This window comes from Dipodomys merriami, unplaced genomic scaffold (assembly GCF_024711535.1).
Source record: "Dipodomys merriami isolate MVZ:Mamm:240054 unplaced genomic scaffold, mDipMer1.0.p SCAF_25, whole genome shotgun sequence".
Lineage (NCBI taxonomy): Eukaryota > Metazoa > Chordata > Mammalia > Rodentia > Heteromyidae > Dipodomys > Dipodomys merriami.
This window is the reverse complement of record NW_027203937.1, coordinates 21,439,160-21,461,870: the sequence shown is the minus strand read 5'-3', so window position 1 is coordinate 21,461,870 and position 22,711 is coordinate 21,439,160. Positions and strand designations below refer to the sequence as shown.

The 22,711-nt window shown below is 37.0% G+C and overlaps 1 long non-coding RNA gene across 3 annotated transcripts in view; it reads right to left on the bottom strand.

Annotated features, from left to right (window-relative positions):
- The window catches only part of LOC138836492 (uncharacterized), a 77,745-nt gene that overhangs the window by 22,371 nt on the left and 32,663 nt on the right, over nucleotides 1-22,711 (bottom strand). For 2 of the 3 annotated variants that reach the window (XR_011374955.1, XR_011374957.1), the window contains 4 exons: nucleotides 22,602-22,652; nucleotides 21,821-22,059; nucleotides 20,618-20,809; nucleotides 15,291-15,438 (listed from right to left, as the gene is read on the bottom strand). This is a non-coding gene — a long non-coding RNA (uncharacterized lncRNA). The remainder of the gene's footprint in view (nucleotides 1-15,290; nucleotides 15,439-20,617; nucleotides 20,810-21,820; nucleotides 22,060-22,601; nucleotides 22,653-22,711) is intronic. The other variant, XR_011374956.1, reaches the window with a different exon arrangement.

Genomic DNA, 22,711 nt, shown 5'->3' with positions numbered 1-22,711 from the left:
TTGGCTTGCCTATAATACATAAAACATATTGAGGAAAAGCAGGAAATAAATAAGGAAAGATAGTCATGGTAGAGGCTTTAATGGCTGTTATATATCATGACAGTAAGTTTGTAATTTTTCCTAGAGATCAAGAAGATCCAAAAAGGATTTTACACATATAAAAAAATAAAAGATGGCCTCAGCTGTGGTTAATACTCCTTGATCTCTTTGATATAGCCTAAATAACTTTATGTCTAAAATAGACCAGTTAAAATTGTGACTTTCATTCTTCTGAAATTCATGTTTATTCACTGCATTAATTGATCATTTTATTAAATGTGAATATGATCTTTATTATTGACTATTGGTATACTGACAAAGGAGTACTCTGAACCCTTGTCTCAACAAGGCCGGACTTGGACTCAATCCTTGCTGCACCTGAGTAACACAATTTTAGCAAGAATCCTGCCAAGTCAATGTAATCAGCCACTTATCCAATCAACCTCAGTATCTAATCAGATTCCTCATTTCCTACACTTACTTGATCACCCTGGTCTGTCTTAAACAGACCTTCACCCTAAACTCATGATGTCTTCTCAGTAATTTTCCACCCACTGAGACTCCCTTGCTCTAAGTCTCCAACTGTTTTTGGTGTGTCTAGAATTTAGTCCATTTCTACAATGATGTCTCTTTTTCCTTATTGCAATATTTCCTGAAGGAAATCAATTTTACAGCTTTTTTGGGGGGGTCTGAGACCCTCCCGAAAAAGCATCAGACCTTATGCTTTTGCTCATTGGCTAGAACTCTATCAAATGAGCCAAGCCTCTAACCCCTTTCCAGCTTTTATATTGTTTTGTTCTGTTTCATTTTGACAGTTACACACAAAATTTCATTTATTAGTGTTAAAAAGTACTTCTTGTTGAGCAAGACCACTGTCAATCTTATGTCCTTTTTTCTTAATTTTTAATGTGTTTTATTGTGAAAATACTGTACAGAGGGGTTACAGTTACGTGAACAAGGTAATGAGTACATTTCTTATCAAGCATTGTTGCCTCCTCCTTTGTTTTTCCCCTACTATCCCTTCCCTCCCACCTCCTCAACTACACTGTTCCCCCTCCACCCCCCCTCCCCTCCACTCCACCGCACCACCTAAATTGTAAAGTTCGTTTTCAACATAGTGCCGTGTACATCTCATTGTTGCAATGGGTCAACCAACCTGTATCCCTATTTAAACACTTTGTTTTTTTCCCTTCCCCTCCCCAAATTACACCAACATCAAATACAGTGAAAACAGGGGTTATACCGTGGGAGAGGGACATACAGAGCAACAAAAAAAGACATGGTACCTTATAAATATGTTAGAAACAATAGCAAGGAAGAAAAAACCACTTGTGTCCCTATCTTGGAGTTCATTTCGCTTAACATCATCTTATCTGACTTTTTCTGCTTGTCCCAGACATATACTAGTTATTGAAAATAAGGGAAACCATGGAACCTATATTTCTTTGGGGCTGGCTTACTTCACTTAATACAATTTTTCCAAGTCTTTCCTTAACTCCTTTTTGATAGAGATTGTTAGTCCATTTTTAAAATTTCCCCTTATGGGCTGGGAAGGTGGCTCAGTGAGCACTTGCCTTGCATGCATGAGGCCCTGGGTTCAATTCCTCAGCACAACATAAACAAAAAGAAAAAAAAAGTCTTTGATCCATTTGGAGTTGATTCTGATGCAGGGTGATATATAAGGATCTAGCTTTAGTTTTCTACATGTAGTTAACCAATTTTGCCAGCACCATTTACTGAAGAGGCCGTCTTTCTTCCATTCTATTGTTTTAGCTTCCTTATCGAAGATTAGATGGCTATAGGTCTGTAGGTTCATTTCTGGGTTTTCAATTCTATTCCATTGGTCCTGAGGTCTGTTCTTATGCCAATACCAAGCTGTTTTGATTACTATGGCTTTATAGTAGAGTTTGAAATTTGGTATTGATATTCCTCCAGCAGTGTTCTTTCCGTTGAGGAGCGTTTTTGCTATTCAGGGTCTTTTATTGTTCCATATGAATTTTTGGATTGCCTCTTCTATTTCCTTGAAGAATGAGGGTGGAATTTTGATAGGTATCGCATTGAATTTGTAGATAGCCTTGGGAAGTATTGCCATTTTCACGATGTTAATCTTGCCAATCCAGGAGCATGGGAGGTTTTGCCATTTTTTAAGTTCTGTGTTGATTTCCTTTTTCAAGATTTTAAAGTTTTCATCGTAGAGGTCCTTCACTTCTTTAGTTAATTCCTAGGTATTTTATTTTTTGTGGGGCTATTACAAATGGAGTTGCTTTCCTAATTTCAGCCACACTTTTCTCATTGTTGGCATACAGAAAAGCGATTGATTTGGGGGGGTTAATTTTATAACCTGCTACTTTGCCAAAGTTTTGAATCAGCTTGAGTAATTTGGGAGTGGAGTCTATGGGATTCTTTAAATACAAGATCATGTCATCTGCAAAGAGGGAGAGTTTTACTGAAAACATTACAGGATGGAATAGGAGAAACCCTAGGTCTCCTTGGCTCAGGCCGAAATTTTCTGAATAGAGACCCGGAAACATAACAAATCAAAGAAAGGTTGGACAAATGGGATTGCATAAGGTTGCAGAGCTTCTGCAGGGCAAATGACATAGCTAGCAAGATCAATAGAAAGCCACGGATTGGGAGACGATCTTTACTAGCCATACAACGGACAAGGGTCTCATATCTAAAATATACTTGGAACTCAAAAAATTAAACCACCCAACAACAAATCCTCAAAGAAACAACTGCCCAATAAATAAGTGGGCGAAAGACTTAAAGAGAAGCTTCTCTGAAGAAGAAAGAAGGATGGCCAATAGACACATGAAGAAATGTTCAACATCCCTAGCCATAAAAGAAATGCAAATCAAAACAACATTGAGATATCACCTCACTCCAGTTAGAACAGCAAAAATCAAGAACTCTAACAACAGATGCTGGAGGGGATGTGGACAGAAAGGAACCTTACTTCATTGGTGGTGGGAATGTAAACTTGTTCAACCACTTTGGAAAGCAGTATGGAGGTTCCTCAAAAGACTTCACATAGATCTCCCCTATGATCCCGCAATCCCACTTTTGGGCATTTACCCAAATGTTTACAAACAAGACCACACTAAAGCTACCAGCACAACTATGTTTATTGCAGCATTATTTACCATAGCTAAGATATGGAACCAACCCAGATGCCCCTCAGTAGATGAATGGATCAAGAAAATATGGTATATATACACAATGGAATTCTATGCCTCCATCAGAAAGAATGACATTTCCCCATTTGTTAGGAAATGGAAAGGTTTGGAAAAAATTATATTAAGTGAAGTAAGCCAGGCCCAAAGAAGCATAGGTCCCATGGTTTCCCTTATTTGCAATATCTAGTATAGGTATGAGTCAAGCGGAAAAGGTCAGATAATGTGATGTTAGGAAAATGAACCCTTAAATATGTATTTTAATGTTTTCGTTTCTTTCATGCATGTGTTTCTAACGCATTTATAAGATTATTTCTTTGTTGCTTTGTATGTCCCTCCCCCACAGTGTAACCCCCGCTTTCACTATATTTGATGTCAGTATAACATGTGGAGGAGATGGGGACAAACAAGTCGTTTAAGGATTCAGGTGGACCTGTTGCAACAATGAGAAGTACAAAATGTCATGTCAAAACCAGCTTTACAATGTCGGTGTGGGGGGGGGGGAGGGGGGTATGATTGGGTGGGGGGGAGGGGGGAGGCTGGGAAGGGAGGTGAAGGGTAAACAAAGGAGGAGGCTGCAATGCTTGGTAAGAAATGTATGCATTATCCTGCCCATGTAATTGTAACCCCTCTGTACAGTATGTTCTCAAATTAAAAAAAAAAAAAAGAATTACTTTCCTTCAATTATATGACCAAGAGTGATATGGTAAGGTATGGTATGGTAAGGTAAGTCTATTATTTTCATTACTCTCCAGATAGATTTATATAGTGGTTGCACTAATTTACATTCCTACCAACCGTATATGAGGGATCCATTTTCCCTCATCCTCAGCAAGATGTTTGTTTTCTTCATGATAACCACTATACTTGGAATAAGATGAAATCTCAATGCTAGTTGGATTTGGTGTATAAAATAATGGAGTATTATTCAGCCATAAAGGAGAATGAAATTATGCTGCTTAGAGGGAAATGTGTGGAACAGGAGATTATCATAATTTTGTGAAATAACCTAAGCTTGAAAAGCCAAATATAACATATTTTTGCATTTATGCAGAATTTAGGTCTAAAATAACAAAATAACTATAATAATGGAACTTGAATGCAAAAGAACTGTAAAGAGTTTGTGGCCCTTGGGAGGGGGAAAGAAAATCAAGGCAGTACTGAAGGAAGAAGACCAATTTATATTACATATATATGTATGGAGACAGTAAACTCTAGCAAGTATTGCTTTTAAAGGAGGGGAAAGAAAAGAAGAAGGTAAAAAATGCAATACACGAGGTGACCTTGCTGAAAATTCATTAGACACATAGAGATTTTCACATGAAAACTTCCTTGTATTATTAATGAATTCTACAATTAAAAAATGGAAAATGGGGCAAAAAGGTACCTCTTATAAGTTAAATGTAAGGTTAACACATATGAACTCAAGAAAGATACCAAAGCTAAAGACTCTTTGTGAGTTGACAGGTTATTATGTAGTAATTAAGGATATAAGTGTAATGGAGATGATGAAAGCTAAATGCTTAGGATATAAATAGATCTCCAAACAGAATTTCCATTAATGACAAAACATACAGCTTCATGGAAAAATAGAACCAACAGAGGTAAAGAGAAGGAGGGTAGTTTGAGGAAGTCAAATGAGGAGAGCTGAGCAGAGGAGCCAGTCATCAATGCTGGAGGCAGAAGGATTGTCAATTACAAGCATGAAAGTGACTTGAAATGGTTTCCTGGACTTGGGTATTTGAAGGTGGTTTGTGAAATTACCAATATTTATTTTGATGGAGTAAACACTGTGGATCACACATTAGAGTGATTCATATTGTTAACAGATGAAGTTAGAAAAGAAAAAGCAAATTACTCTTTTTAGTTTTTGGTTATTAAAGGATAGACGTCGCCTAAAGAAAAACACCTAGTTTGGGTGTGTTTTCTTGGCCTTTATTGTGATCTTGTCGGTTTTCTATGTGTAGCACACCTTTAAGTATCTTTTGTAGGGCATGTAATTGTAACTCCTCTGTAGAGTATTTTCACAATAAAAAAAATCATAAACTAAAAAAGAAAAACACCCAATTATGCCTTCAAAATGGAAAATAATTAAGAATGCACAAAATTATGTGAAAAGGTTTCAATACATCAGTAATTAAGTGTCACTATACTGCAGTAAAGACAATTCGTGAAATAAAGCAACAAGGTTTACAGCCTACGTAAGGAGGCAAGCCTTGAGCTTGAAAGATCTTTTATTAAAGAAAAACATATTCGTGAAGTCCATTAAAATAAGATAGACTTTATTCAGGATAATATTAGTAACTTTAGGGATTAATATGAAATTTTTCAGTAGGACCTGCACTTTTCCACACTAAAACTGCATCACACACCCATTTTTATTTAACAAACTGCCTCTCATTCCCTGTGTTCCAGCCTCTTAAGCTTTTCCTATACACTGCTCTTGCTTCAGAAATGTTTTCCTGTCTGAAAAATACATGTCATACTCCACCTACCCATCACCCTGCACCATCCCAACTCCATCCAACCCTAGGTTCCAAATGATAGCAATTACTTGGGCAAAGATTTCCATAAAACTTGGGAGAAAGATGGCAATATGCCCAATATAAAGGGAAGCTGCAATCTTACATATATCATGAATATGAATGAACCTCCCCTTTGCCTTAAATAATATGCTCATTCTATGAAAATGCACAGCAGAGACACTTCTTAGTAAGAAATGGACTTCCCTGGAGAAGCACTCTGTAGAATATTTTCTACACAGCTCTGTTAACTGACCTGAAAAATTAAAGTAGTCAGCAGGGATTACTTTGGAATATTTGAAAATATGTTTCTTGAATAAGAACAAGTTAGAGGCTAGAAAACTCAGGTAAGAATTAGAAGAAAGGGAAAAAGTGGTTGGCTGATGTGAAATAAGTCTTTGCTGAATTGAAGACTTGGGAGACAGTTAAATATTCCAGGCAGTGTTTGGCTAGCCCAGAAACAAGACAAAGAAAGACAGCATTGACACTCATGTCTCAACAGCACATAAAGGTCTTTTAATCTTGATCAGTTTTTCATTCTTTCAATTTTCTGACTAATCATTTGATTCATTATTGTTAGTAAAAATCTATCATCTAATCCAATTTTCCTGTTTTTTTTTTCTTACAAAATATCTTTTTCTGTTCCAAAAATATGCATAGGCTGGATTTGTGGCTCATGCCTGTCAATCCTAAGTACTCAGGAGACTAAGACCTGTCAATCCTAGCTACTCCAGAGACTAAAACCTGGAGGATTAAGTTGGTTGAGATAGAAAAGTCCCTGAGATCCTATCTCCAAAACAATCAGCAAAGCCAGGTGGGATGCTTCGGTGAATTATTAGAATACCAGCCAGAGAAACAGAAAAGCCCTGAGCTTGAACCCCGGTATTAGCAACTCCCATATCCACCTTCTATTGAGTATCATATTGAATTTAATCATAAAGATTTTTAGGATCTTAATTGACAATTCACTTTTTTTTGTCAATTGTAGGGCTTGAACTCAGGGCCTGGACGCTGTTCCTGAGCCCCTTTGTGCTCAAGGTTAGCACTCTACTACTTGAGCCATAGCTCCACTTCCAGTTTTTGAGTGGTTAATTGGAGATAAGAGTCTCATGGGGACTTTCTGTCTGGGCCAGCTTCAAACTGTGATCCTTAGATCTCACCTCCTGAGTAGATAGGATTACAGACCTGAGCCACCAGTGCCCGGCTGACAGTTCACTTCTCTGTTGACTGTTAACAAAAGTTAGAGCAGAGTACTAAAAGTTAGGGTAAGGTACTAAAGTTCTGAAGGGTAATGGTCAGGGATTTTATAGACTGTTCCTCAAGTGGGATTTATTCTGATCTTTTTCTCAGGATCAAACTGAGGTTCTGAGCTTCTGAGAGAAAGGTCCCAAATGTGAAGCAGCATTCTTACATCATATCAAAGGTATTGATATTCACTATTTATAGTGAAGACTTGGCTGAAATGGTGTTTCTCCACAATGAGGTTTCTCCACTGTGAGGTTTTTTTTTTTCCTCATTTCATACTAAGCTCCTAGGAAACAAGTCTGTAGGTAAAACCACGCTCTTGGGTGGAAAGATATGCTCTTGAAGTCAGAAAATGTGCATAAATCATTTGGACTACTTCTACATAGGAGGTTTGGCAATCGATCATTATTTATGTATTTTTAAAATTTTATTTTATTGTAAAGATGCTGAATAGAGGGGTTACAGTTACACAAGTAAGGTAATGAGTACATTTCTTGTGGAGCACTGTTACCGCCTCCTTTGTTTTTCTCCTCTAAGCTCAGCATTATGAGACTGAATGTAAGTCATGAAAGGCCACTTCATCACTAGGCTACAATTTAAAAAATGTACAGAAAAGGGGCTGGGAAAGTGGCTCAGCGTTAGAGTGCTTGTCTCACATGCATGAGGCCCTGGGTTCGATTCCCCAGCACCACATGAACAGAAAAGGCTGGAAGTGGCACTGTGGTTCAAGTGGTAGAGTAGTAGCCTTGAGCTAAAGAGCTCAGGGACAGTACCCAGGCTTAGTGTTCAAGCCCCAAGACTGGCCCCCCCAAAAAAATGTACAGAAAGAAATGAGAGTTATTCTCATTAAAGTATAATATAGGCATGTGTGAAATCCTATGTTGAAACTCCTTTGTACAATCAATATACACAAAAGAAAATTACGTATCAGAATGGATAATACATTCTGTTGGAGGGTATATAGCAATAAGAGGGGAGAGGCCAAATGGAGAGAGTGAAGGACAGTGAATATGTTTGAAACACTTCATATGGATAGACAAAAATATAATATATATATACAGATATACACATATATATAACCTGTTGAAACTGCTTTAGAAAGGGAAAAACAAGGAAAGAGGAAGAATGACAGAGTTGGTGAATTTGAAAAGGGAACACTGCATGTATAAAAGTATCACTATGGAATTCCTGTCTACAACCAATATATGCTCATGAAAAAGATACAAGACATTAATTTATGTGACATTAATAGGCCAATTTTAATGTCATATTAGTGATACACTAATTTAATAAATGTAAGCTGGAATAAAAGTATTAATTTTTATTTAACATTTTATCATATTGTGAAACAACTTTGTTCCAAATTCCATGTGTTTTCATTCTTAGCACATGTGTATACATGCAATAGAGAGGAGAGAATACATTAGTGTTGCTTTTCCACTGGGTAGGCTTGAGAGGTTGAGAAGATAGCTAAATTATACAGAGTTTCTTTTGAGGAGTATTTTTAAATTGGATATGGAATTAGGTGTATATGCTTATGAATTCACTGAGTCATCACGTGCATATTTAACATGTGTGAATTACATGGCTTGTGAATTAGATCTCAATAAAAACCTATCTCAATAAAATAGAGAACTGACCAAAACTCATATAAACAAAATCTCTGTCATCTCTGATACCTTCCAAGATTCAATGCTTGTCTTCTGTCAAGAAAATCTTGGTTTTGCTTAGTTTGCCTATAGAATTCTGCAACTGCTTTTTACTATGAATTGAGTCATCTGCTATTTTAAGTTTTACTCTCTTGTCTCTTCCATCCTACAAAATGTTCCTCAGGAATATGTTCCTCTTGTTTTGAGTCACAAATAAATATAGGCTATCTATTAGAAGCCTTGGTGAATGTTATTGAAATAAAGGATTAATGCAAAGACTGTTTTGAGTGAAATCATGAAAAATTTGCAAAGCTTTCAAAAAGTATAGTTTAATGGGGGTAAATCTAAAGATGGTAAATCTAAAAACAAAATTCAGGTTCTCTAGAGTAGAGCAATTCAGAAGAGATAGTATATGAGAGAGAATGAAGATCTTCCCTGATGTGTAGCTTCTTCACATAAAGACAAAGGTCAAATTTCTTAGATAGCAGAAATTCTATTTTTATCCAATGACTACTGCATGAAGCTGAAGCTTGTCCGTGTTTTGAGTACTGGAAGGAGAGTTTGAAGAAGACAACAAAAACTCAGGTCTGAAACATTTCAAGAAATGTAGGTGTGGAATAAGAATGGGTAAAGGGCAATAGGAATAGTACATATTTAAGAAAAAGGCACAAGCATAGCCTTCTTAGCCCACAGAATATTTTCTTAGAAGTGGGAGTGTTAGGTAAATAGGCTTCAAAGTTGTGTTAGCAGAATCTGTCACTATCATTTTTCCTAGTTTCCATCAAACAATTGTGGGCCTTCAATAATGTTCAAAATACTTTACTTTAAAATGTCAAAGAATTTCTATCAATTTCTACTGATATTTACCTTCTGTTGCCTTGAACCATCATAAACTTTGTGTTTTAACAACCAGCACAAAAATTCCCCTTTGCAATTTGGTGGTGCTACATGCACTCCCTGGCACATCTTTTGATAGCCAGAATAGGTCAAAATAGTTCACAAAAACAAGTTAGTAATAGCAAAGAGAAATATCACAGAGCAATAACAATGAAGAAAAACCCCAGATTTTTTTCAAGTGTCATTCCAACTTAAGGAGCCACAGTTAATCACTCATTAGCCAAGTGAGTACAACCATGAAAACTAGTATTTAGGCTTTCTGCATGATTGCTACATTCTAAGGATTGTATATGCATTGATTCTAATTCTTAAAACACTTATTCTATTGAGGCGAGGTCAGTATCATTATAGATATTAGAGAAGGAACATGACAGAGTGGGTAAATGGCATTGGCAATCTGACTCCTGAAGCCCATAAGCTAACCACCCAACTACATGACAGCCTGACATTCTCCTTCTTTACTGGCCAACTGGACAAGGGAAAGAAACACATTAATCACTATCAATATACATGTCTTCATCCATCATCATCTATATATGTGTATGTGTTTTATAAATACATACAGACATGTTACTTATGACATGAAAAGTGCTACAAAAAAACTGATGAACATTCTGTGGGAAATGCTGAGATATAACTGCATTATTAAAACAAAAACTGTCTTTAATATAGCCATAGAAAATCAGTTGGCTATTTAATGGTCCATAAATATTATCATCTTGAACATTTCATGCTACATCAGTTCTTTTCAATGCTTACCCTGTCTTTTCACCATAAACTACCCAAAGAATAATAATTACTACTCATACTTTAAGATATATTATACAGGCTGGAGGTGGTGGAGTTGGCAAGTACAAGGACATAAGTTCAATCCCCAGGACTACCAAAAAGAAAAACAAAAAACAAGAAATACATGAAATAACCATTTCTTTCAGGGAAACTTCTCCATCTCCCCCAGCAGAATTAATCATATGGTTGGGTAGATTCTCATTATTTTGTTTATACACTTCTTAGGCCATCTGTGAATATTCACTACAGGAAACAACTACTCTTCTTTAATCAGAAAAAGCTTTAAAATAGGGAATTAGATTCTAACAAAACTGTTGCAAGGGTTGTAGTTTTGGTCTTCTGAAATGATTCTCAGAATACTGCCTAAGTGACCTTCTTAGTACAAGAATATACTTCACAACTGTGATTCAGGGATCAGAAAGTCATATTTGGAAAGTCACTGATACTTCAGGCTCCCTGCTAGTCACAAACTTGGTCAATGGACCTTCGGATACTGTGGCAGAATAACTATCATCCTAGAACCTTGTCTGCTGACAGAGAAACACCAAAGGGATAATGTGACCTTCTCAATCATCTATGAATGAATCCAATTGTGGAAGGTAACTTACATTCAAAATCCTAGCTGAAAAAGAATCTAGGAAATGTTGGTGTTAGTGTTTCAGCCTTTGCAGATGGCAAGACTTACCAGAAAGGAAGGAGTTAAGTGAGCCAGTTCACATCACTCATCATGGCAACTTGTGCACTGTATTCAGTGACTGGTAGGAGGTAGCAACAAGGTCAGACAGAAAGAGTATCACTAGATATATGTAAAATGAACAATAATTCTTTACCATCCCCTCTATGCTTCTGCCTCAAAGTACAAAGGAAATGCTGGGTTACCAATGGGCTTATTCGTGAGTTGGCACATTCTCTGGGCACTGAGACCTGAGTACAAGAACCTGGAAAAGCTGGACTGGACTGGACTGGGAGAAAGCTGGGACCTCAGCTGCTTCTCATATGAGAAATTCTCTAGCAAATCACTTTTTATATTCAAATATTCTCAAACATCATATCTACCTACATGAGGATTTTTCTAAATCCACGTGATCACAAAAATTCAGGAGATTTCAGGAAGACTGGATATCTGCAGAATAGCTTCTGGGATTCAGGAGAAGACTTTGATACAAGTTAGTTAATGTTACTACTAAATGTATCATTGAACTTTTTATTTTACTTTTCTTTCTTACTTTTTTGGTGCCAGTCCTGAAGCTTGAAATCAGGGCCTTGTCTTGGTGCTGTCCCTAAACTCTTTTGCTTGAGCCACAGCTCCACTTTTGGCTTTTCAAGGGTGGTTAATTAGAGCCTCAGAGTCTCCCGGACTTTCCTACCTAGCCTGGGTAGGAAAGTTGCTATCCTTACATCTCAGCCTCATCAGCAGATAGGCTTACAGGTGTGAGACATCTGTGCATGGCAAAATTTTATGTTTTTTTATTGTGAAAATACTGTACAGAGGGATTACAATTACATGAGCAAGGTAATGAGTTCATTTCTTATCAAGCATTGTTGCCTCTTCCTTTGTTTCCCCTTCCCATCCCTTCCCATCTCCCCCTCAAACCACCCCCGCCATGCCAAAGCTGTAAGGTTTGTTTTTTGACATAACGTCCTGTACATCTCATCGCTGCAATGGGTCCACCTGTATCCCTATTTAAACAATTTGTTTTTTCCCTTCCAAATTTTACTTCTTATTTGTTAAAAATCTTCAGTAACTCCCACTTCTACAAAATAAACATGTTTCTCTGATTTCCAAGAACAATCACGATGAGTATCTTTCTACTCCTCCTCCACATGAGAAACAGAAAATTAGACCTCTCTGGAAGTTCTTCTAAGTCACTTCTTAAATAAAGGTATCTGAGCATGCTATTTGCTCCACTGCCGCGGCCACCATCATGTCCAGTGCTTAGTACTCCCTGTTCTTCTCTGTGTTTTATGTCTCCTCTCCTCCCTACCAAAATGTAAATGGCATAAAGAACAAACCTCCTCTGGACCCAGAATGAAATGATGCTAGAGACATATGTACTTGATAAGCACTTGTTAAATCAATGAATATGACTTTGAGGTTCCATGAGATATCAAGTAGAGTCTAGGGCCCAGGACTTTGAAGTAAAAAAAAAAAGAGTCATAAATTATTGGTTACAAACTAAAGCTAGATGGTTCAATGAGATCATTTGGAGAGAGTTCTTCATTTATGGGAAAGATGATTGATTTGACTGAAAAGATGTAAGATTCCAGAAGAAAGGTGGTGTCATCCACAGCTAGTCAGGCCAGAGAATAATAACTAGGTTGCCACAAATGCCATCAAATGCAGCATCTCTTCCTGTTTTCCTCTACAAAGCTAGCGATTTCTTGGAAAGTTTTATGATGTCACAAGGGGTAAAAACAGCCAACAACAGCATTTATAATTTATGGAAAAACACGTTAATAATTCACTGCTTCAATTAACATTTACTGTTAATCAAGATTTCATGTCTGAAAGCCTCATACTCAAACTCAGCAGGTCAGTTTGGAATGAAGCTCCATCTGCCTGCAATACATTGTACAAAGAGACAAATGTCAGGTCCTTTTACAGCTGGAGGTGGGAGCTACTCCCAAAGCAGGCTTTCTTGAGAGCCTGGCACCCTGTGAACTTAGGGAAAACAAGTTTCTGTCCCCAAAAGTGGCATGGATTTCCAAAGGGGAAAAAAAACTATTTTTTCTACATGAGAAAAAAAGGATTACAGATTGGTTTGCTACATGCCTTTTGCACAGACTTTGATAAAAGATTGCATTACTCTTTCATTTCTTCCCTATTCCCCAAGCTGAAAAGCATTTCTTATTACTATGTTTTCACATTATAAAGAGAGAATAATTCGTGTTTGATCATTTATAATGTGGTCATTTACTAAGAACTGTTTTTGTGAAAACTTAATACTTCCCACTGAACAGGTAAGGAGCAAAAACATATACTTTTGACCATTTATTGTTACTATTGCTACTATTGTTTCAGGATGGATAAATCTTAAATGAAAAAATTATACTTGCAATATGCAAACTTTAGTGGTTTGAAACATTATTAATGGTTTATTAGACAGTATCATATGACCAGAGTTTCTGTTCTCAATACCTTTGCTCTTCTATAAAATGGAAACACTATATCATGGAACTTAAATGGCTGTGTGAAATACTGAAGGGAAACGCTAAAAAAAAAAAGCACTTGATACATTGGCTGTTTCCTGGTCTCTGGTCTCCTAGTCCCAGGTTAAGGTAGGCCTATTAGTTACACATTCAACATAAAGCAGGTGCTTCCAATGGCGTGCTCCAATGAAAAGAATCTTCTCAATGACTATCTCCATCAGAAGAAATAGAAGACTGCAAGGAAGCCAAATTTTCTATTTCCAAAGCTACCTACTTATACAAGAAAAATTGAACATATATACATATATATATATATATACATAGATATAGACAGATAGAGATATTCCCTAATTAAGATAAAGTATGGATATATATATTATTCTGGAAAATACAAGTAGTAAATGAGCAATACATAATTTATCTTGGTGGCAGGGCAGGTGGGGTGCCTGCCATTTTGAAGTGAGATAAACTCACTCATAAATTAATTGGAGCAGGCATCATCAATCCTGCATAGCAAGAAAGGGAGCTTCTGTAGTTGCTCTGGTTCTATCTGTAAAGCAGGCCAGGCCCAAATTATCCCCAACACAATAATGGTAAAGTTTATTCTTCTATGATGGGCAAAGCCCAGAGTCAAGGTAGCACAAATTATTTCTCTCCTGATATACCTTAAGCTGTATTATCTACCACAAAAATAATGCTTTGACAAGATGTCGTTTTCATCTCAGATTAAGTAGTTTTACAAAGCTAGATTTCAGTTTTCTCTTTTAGGAGAAACTAAAGAAAAATTAAGTCTCATCCTGACTCTACTGTTCCCGACCTAGAAGTGGGCTCATCTAAGGAAAACTGCAAAGAACACACAGCAGAACTGTGTGGTACCCTTGGAGCTGGCATTATGTAAAAGATGAAGCCCTGAATCCTAGATATCCAGGTAATTTCCCGAGTAAATAGGAAAGATGGAGAAATAATTAGGAATAACTTAAGGGAAGAGAATTACAGGAGGAAAGGGGGAGGCTGACATGGGAGCTGGGGGAGAGAAAGAGACAGAGACAAAGGATCAGAGAGAGGATGACTACAGAGGCACCAGCTTTGCATAGGATGAAGCGTGGTTTTCATGGCGTGAACTACATTGAGTTCTAAGCTTGTTATTTCCATACTGGGCTCTTATTCTGAGATGACCTCATTCTTTCCTTCTATTATCACATCTTGTCTGCTTGTTCTAATGGAGGGCAGGGAGACTGGCAGAGTTGCCAGAGGATGCTTTGTGGTCTCTAGTCAAATCACAGGGCTCTAGTAGAGACATTTTAAAAGGCTTAGAGCCCATGTGGATGGTTAAACCACAGTCAGTTAGCAGTGACTATCCTGACTCTCCAGAGATCACTAAATAGAACAGACGCATTAGCTTCTAAAAGATGAGCAGAACTGGGAGAGAAGGACCTTCCATGTCTCAGCAAGGTGACAGTGTGAGGCTGGGAGTTTCACTGCTGTGATAGCTACCACATGGTAGTATCATGATATCACAGGTACACTGGCCAAGCTCCTCTGTGCTCTTATTCCTTGCTTTATAAAATGTACTATCCAAAATTCAGATTTATTGTTAATTTATGTAAATTGATTATAATATTTCCTTTTACTTCTGTTATTGATAGACACCAAAAATATTTCCAAATAAAATACTGACCGATGAGGAGAAGGGTTTGTGAATAGAAAATTAATTTAAAACTGAAAGGCAGATGATAAACTGAGAGAGAAGATTTATAATAACAGATCAAATGTTAATCTACATAAAGACTCAGATGAAACAATGATAGTAATATTGTACCCACCATACAAGAAAGGACTTTAAAATGAGAATGTTCAGCGCTGGCAAGAACACAGTATAATGATTTCTTGATAGCAATCTGGGAAAAGGCTCCCAGAGCTTTAAATATCTTCATAATCTCTGGTCCATGAATTCTATTTCTGTAAGGGAGTCTAAAGAAATAATATTAAGTGAGGTCAAACACGTAAGCATACATTGTTCTTCAAAGCACCATTTATGAGAACAAGCCAAATGTCTAATATTCAGAGAATGATAAGGGAATACAATACTACTATTAAAAGAGATGTTCACTCTAAGTGTTTAATAATATCACAAAGTTTTTACAAGTATTTCTTTTAAAACAAGAATGTAAAATATCACATTATAAACACAGCATAATTTCAGTGAAATAGATTTCTTTGTGAAAGATCTAGAAAGGAATACACTTGAATGGTGTCAGTAGTTGCTATAAAATGATGGGATTATTTATCTGCTCACATACTGTTATATAATTTCTACATTTCAGCAATGATAATATAATTTTATCATCAGAAAAAATGCAGAAAAATTAATACAAAATTATTTTAAAAGCAATCAAGAATCTTTAGAAGAAAGGACAAATTCAGTTCCAGAGGATAAAACATATAATATGAGCCTAGGGGGATAAGGCCTGAGCCTGAAAGGGTTAAAAGTGGGCTCTATAGCATTATGCTAGTAGCTTACGCCTGTAACCCTGGCTACTCAAGTAGGGCTGGAGCAGCTAGAGTTTTGAACTGACTTTAGTTCAAAGCCAGCCAGGACAGAAAAGTCTGAGAAAAATCATCTCCAATTAACCAGCAAAAGCCAAGCTGTAGGCTTGGTTCAAGTGGTTGAGAGCCAGCTATAAGCTAGCAAAGCAAGAGAAAATATGAGGCACTGAGTTACAACCTCAAACTGGCAACAACAACAGTATGCTCTGTTATGTCACACTGACATAAGTAGGTGTTCCTATTAGATGTATAAGGTCCCAGCTTTATGTGTGGGGAGAGGCTGTGGTGGCATTTCAACTTTCTTTCTACAGAAACATATAGGTCCAACTTATAAAATGAGAATTTCCAAGTGTTCCAGCATTGCTCAGCTAGAGACTGCCCTGACATGTGGGGCCAAAATCCTGCTTAGGACATTAAAACCTCTCTCTTGTCCATTGTCTCCATTCATATAACTGTTCCCTATTAATACTATGACTATACAATTTCACATATCATTCATCCATACCAGTAAGCAAATAATTGCAATTTCATGAACTACTCCAGAACTCAGAGGAAGTTTATAAAACAGATGTAACATAGATACAAAACGTAGATAAAGATAACTCTAAATAGGACTGTGTAGATATCCTATTCATATGTTCTATATGAACAATGACACAACAGACCAGCATTAGTAAAAACTGATAAAATTTAAATAAAATAGAATTTAAGAGCAATTTACCAATATTAACTTCTTAGATGGGAAAATATAGAATAGTAATGCAGGATGTTAACCACAGGAAAAACTGGGTGAGAAGTATAGGGAAACATTTTGCATTATCTTTATAATTTTTCTATAAATTTAAAAGATTTTATAAAATATAATGGTTATTAAACTTGACATATTTAATCATGGCTTACTTATCTGGGCAGGGCTCAAGGTCATACTCAGACACACAGACAAATGTAACAACATACTAAATGGACCAGAAGATAGGACTCATTTTATCTATGCCCAAACTGACACAATCTCTGACATTTCTTTCCTATATTTCTTCTTACTTAAAAATGTTATTTTAAAATTAAAATTGACATTTTTTGTTGTGTGTATTCACAGGGCACAAAAATATGTTGATTTATGAATACAAGGTGGAACAATTAAGCTAAATCAATAGACATATTGCCTTAATTCCTTATCATTTTAGTGGTGACAACACTTGAGTTTTGGTCAAATTTTTAGACAAGAACCCAAAAAATGCATGGGTAATAAATACTGACAATAAGGATACCTACAAGGTATGCAAATACTTCTTCAGAGGATCATACATCCCTTGATAGAAAGTTCAAGCTACCAACTTCAGTGCAACTGGAACATATCAGAAAACTTCCCTGAAGAAGTTCAAATTCTACCTTTGAGGTAGCCTGATCCACCGAGGAATGTAAAACTTCACTAACCTGATAACTAGGACAGCAGAGTACTCCTGCCTAGTCCTCCAGCCCATAATGAGGCTAGTAACTTCCAGCTAGTAACTACTAGCTTTATTATGACACCTTATTATGACTGGCCAAGGTGATCAGAAAGACACATAAGCAAGCAGCTATTCTCAGCAGTGTTATTTCAATATTTATACATCTGGAGACACTGGGAGGACTCTGTCTCTACACCACGGAAGGATCTTCCACTTAAGTTCTATAGTGTGCTACATCATCATCCTATGGGCCACTCTAGATAATCAGAATGCCAGGATATGCTATGGTGGTAAATACAGCCTGTTACCCCAAAATTTGTTTTTATCTTTGACACATAAAAGAAAAAATAAAAAAAAACAGGTCTGCAAGACATTGGAACGTTTCCAGGACACAAATGATAGGCTACATAATGGACCTGCTCTACTACCATCTAAAAGTGTGGATGGGAGTATAGTTGTGAGTTTCTTGATTACAGAGCCAAGACCAATGCCTTAATCCTCCTCCATTATCAGATCCTCAGTGTTGGGCAAGGTTCCTGACACACATAATATATGTTGAATATATTTGTTTAGCTACAAATATTCCCAGGTTGCCTTTCCTGAATAGAAAATAATTGCTACCAATGTTACAATAAATTCCATCCTTCGATCATATAATTTCTCTTCATAAAGGAACATAGGTATTTTTACAATTGAGTGAGCTAATCTTCCTAGAGCTTCTTCCTCCATAAATATGACCTATAACTTAAGTCCCTGTTTGTAGGGGTCTTAGCCTGAAACTAACAAAGCTCCAGTTTCATCTTGTGCTTGAATAAATTAGGATACTGTGATTTCCCCTATTCATCCACTCCTCAGATTAGAAATCCTGGAGAAAATGCTTCTTTGCAGGAACCCTCAGAAAGAGATCAAGAAAGTTGCAAGAGAGATTTTAACCAACTAAGACCAAAGATCCCTGAGGCATTAAAGGACTGTGATGTGGTCTAATTGGTTCCTTGAGAATACGGAAGTTGGATCAGACATTAGTCCTCTGACCCCACAGCATTGTGTTGGCTCACAGAGGCAGCCATGATCTGAGCAGAGAACTTCCTTCAAACGATCCTTGTAGTCAAAACAAGGTTGATTCACTCTCATTACTCCATCAGGTACAGGTTACATTTATTCTGAGTCTGCTCTTTGAGACTTCTGTGAACCATCCACACGTGTAAGGCTTCTGGTCTATTATCAGAGTGTAATCTTTTCACTTTTTAAAATAGCTTCTCTCTGGAGCTAGAAAGCTTAAATAGGGCACCAGAGTGCTAATCAGCTCCTGTTCATGTGTGAGAATGGTAGGCATTTGTGTAACAGCCACAACGCAGAAGCATAGCTGGATTCCCTTGGTCTGACCCAGGATGCAGTGATACCATCCCCCTTAGCTACTTTACTTCAGACCTTGGCCTGGGCTCCAATTAGTGGTAAAAAGCAGTGGTAGCTCAGATGATGATGTGTATACTTCAATGGAGAGAAAAAAAAATAGAACAAGCATCAGCACTTAGTTTCTCTTGTAGGCCCTAAATGACTGGTAGAATAAGAGCTTTCTGAACTAAATTATTTTTACCATGATATGGAGGAAAAGAATTTTCCTGAAACTTTTTTTTTTCATTTGATATAAGAAGACAGGTTTATTTTCCCAGAATATTCTCATCCTCAGGCAGGATTTATGTTCCTATTTTTATTTTGGGATCACACTAGTCTCTAAGCATTAATTTCTTAACCAAGAAAAACAAAATGCTACATATTTCTATGTAATCTCATTTTTTTCCTGAGACTAATATTCATGTTGAAGACGAAAATGCAAGTCATTCCAATTATAGTTGTCTCTAACTTCAAGGAATAAAGCGTCTCTCCCAGGGGCTTAGAATAAGCCTAAGCAGTGTAAGGCAGTAGAAATCTATTTTAAGAGTTAAGTGACAGGATTCTCAGAAGAGTTGGCCCCCAAAGTGGTTAGAAGTGGCTAGGATCAGGAGGTGAGGAGAAACTATGTTTTACAGGACACGAATGGCTCAAGCAGATGTAAACTCCACAAACGCCATGGCCAATCTAATAGCAAATTGTTTTAGCTATACTTTTGAAAAGTATGTTCAGAATCACATTACCTTTTCCCGACTCTATCATTACTGCCTGGCCCAAGCCACAGTTTCTTCCCAGTCTGTCAGGTATGCTCATAGACTTCCTCACTGCACTTTTTCTTCTATTTTTATCGCTCTCTACTCCCGTCAAGAATCCATTGACCACAAAATTAAGAAAAATATAGGAAAGCGTGGGTTAAACGGGAAGGAGAATGTTGCAGGGGGTGACACTGATCAAGTTGCGCTTTATTAATAAACTGATTTATTAAGTGGCACCTCCTCTGTACAATTACTTAAAGATAATTTTAAAATTTCAAGCAAAAAGACATGCCAGATGATGGCAGCTTTCTATTCGAAAATCTTCAAAAGTTCAGCCTCAGATGATAGCTGAACTCTTTCCAATAGTTTAGAAGGTTTTGCATCCCATGCTTCCCTTGCTTTAGCTACCACTATGAGCTCTATCTAGGCTTCCCCACTTGGTCTCTCCCAGCTGTTACAATGGTGTTTTTTTCTGTTGAGATTTCTTTACATCAGACCCAAGCAGATTCTCACACTTCATTCCTTTCAATCTCTGTTCAAGTGTCATCCCATGTGAGACTTCTCTAGTCACATACATAAAATAGTAATCCACAGTATCTGATAACCCTATCCTGACTTATTCACCCTCATGAACACATGCATGTGGTATGTATATGAATGTTTATGTATATGCATGTAAGTTTATGTGTGTATATATGTATACACACATGTATACATATCATGACCAGCACCAGAACTTCAGTTCCATCATGAAAGAGACCTTTACTTCCTGGTGTATCCCCAGCATCTGTAATAGATTGTGGTGCACAGCATACATTTGATTAACATTTGTTAAATAAACTGAGTGAAAGTCGTATTAGCATTTAATTAGAAATCAAGGACCAAATTACAACCAAGAGATAAAGCTAACTATGGAAAGCTATGAGGATATCACAAGAGAACCAGGCACTGGAGCAGAATCAAAGATAATCCCAGGGTTCAAAAGCCTGTATTTCACAGTTAATTGCTTACCAGATGTTTCATATGGGGTGTATCAATCTGGTTTGTGACCTGATGGTCTGAGTTTGAGGAATTCATTTCATTTCCTTTGGTGAAATGAGATCATTTCTTAATCTCTAACTCCTGCTTCATTCTCTGGAATTCTTCAAGTTCTCAATGAGATTTTTCTGTTATCTTCTTCTCTGTGTTTCCAATGTTTGAATGCTGCCAAGAACAGGACACATGCTTGCTCAATGGTTGTTAAAATGATTGAGCTAAAATATATCATATTTATTATTGTGGCAACTTTTAGGATTAGTATGCTCTTAAAAAAGGTGGAATGTAAGCCCTAGGTCCGGGATGAACTAGGGTTCACTGAAGGCCCTACTTCATTTGTATTTTCCAATATTTACTTTTGAATAGAAGAGAGAACCAAATCAGGACAAAGATGTTTGTGTCTCCCAGAGTATTAGAACATGGTACTAAAGCAGGCCCTGATCTCTCTTAGCTTTTCCTATTGCTAAAAATAAAGCACCCTGCTCTTTGCCACTCAGCTTTTTTATTCTGCAATTTTAGCATATTTGAATGTAAATTAATGGACACTCTTTTTATATTTCTAACTGTAATGTTATTCACAAATATGCTTTTAAGTAACTCCTCAGTGAATACCAAGGAAGTCTTAGGTTGTACATTCTTTGTTCATAATTAAATTTTTCTTTAGTATCTAAGCTGATCAGAGAGCACCCTCTACAGTCTCCTTGGCATCTTCAAATATGTATTTTTATACTTTACTTTGTATTATTCGATACACATTTTTCTTATCTTTTTACTCCCTACCATTAAATACTTATCTTTTATATATCTAAAATAGTCCATTCAATTTTTCTCCATTTTATATCAACAATAAATTCTTCCTCATTGGGAAAAACTAGGTCTTAATTGCTCCAAATTATAAGAAGCAGAATCAATATATTGAGAAATATGTGCATCATGATATGGAGATATATTTGGACACACATACAATATAACCATATCACACATTCATAGTGAGAGATACAGAAACATATAAGCATATCACACATTCATAGTGAGAGATACAGAGACAGACTGAGAGAGAGACAGAATGAGAGAAAGTGTGTGTGTGTGTGTGTGTGAGAGAGAGACAGAGAGAGAGAGAGAGAGAGAGAGAGAGAGAGAGAGAGAGAGAGAGAGAGAGATTATAAGGAATTGACTTACCTCCTTATGAGGCTGGAAAGTCACAAGATCTACAGTGGGCAAGCTGGAGACATGGGAGAGCCAATGGTATGAACTCAAATTTGAAAGCAAGCAGTTTGTCCAGACTCAGGAAGAACTGTCTCAGATGGAGTTCTGAGGCCTGGTATACTCTCAAACATCCAGGCAGAAGGAGTTCTCAGGAGTTATTCAGCTTTTGGTTCAATTCTGGTCCTCAACAGATGTGACTGAAAACCTGTCACCTTAGGAACCACAATCTGATTTATTCAGGTTACCAATTTAAATGTTAATTTTATCCAGAAACACTCTTAAGACTCTAAGAATAAGGTTTAACCAAGTATTGCATCCCTTTAAAGTTGACACATAAAATTAACTATTACAAGTACTTAGGACCAGCCTCCCAGCAACATTTCAGAGAGGAAAGAAGGACTATCTAAACTCTCTGTGTGTGTATGTGTGTGCGCGTGCGCATGCTTGGTCTGCTCCTGGGGCTTGAACTCAGGGACTGGGCACTGTCTCTGAACTTCTTTTGCTCAAAGCTAGCATTCTACCACTTAACCTACAGCTCCACTTCTGGCATTTTAAAAATAGTTTATTGGAGATTAGAGTCTCTCAGACTTTCTTAACCAGGCTGGCTTGAAACTGTGATCCTCAAATCTCAGCTTCCTGAGTAGCTAGGATTACAGGTATGAGCTACCAAAGCCTGGCTAGACTTCACTTTTTAACCAAAAGTTATGTCCAGACATCTACGTAATTTTTATTCCCCTTCATGAAAATATCTTACCTCTGCCAGGCTTATAATTTGCATCAGATATGCGTCTTTCGATCATTTATTCTAAAAGAAAATACTACACATTGGTTGCTTGTCAGATAGAAGGCACTGTGCCAACAATC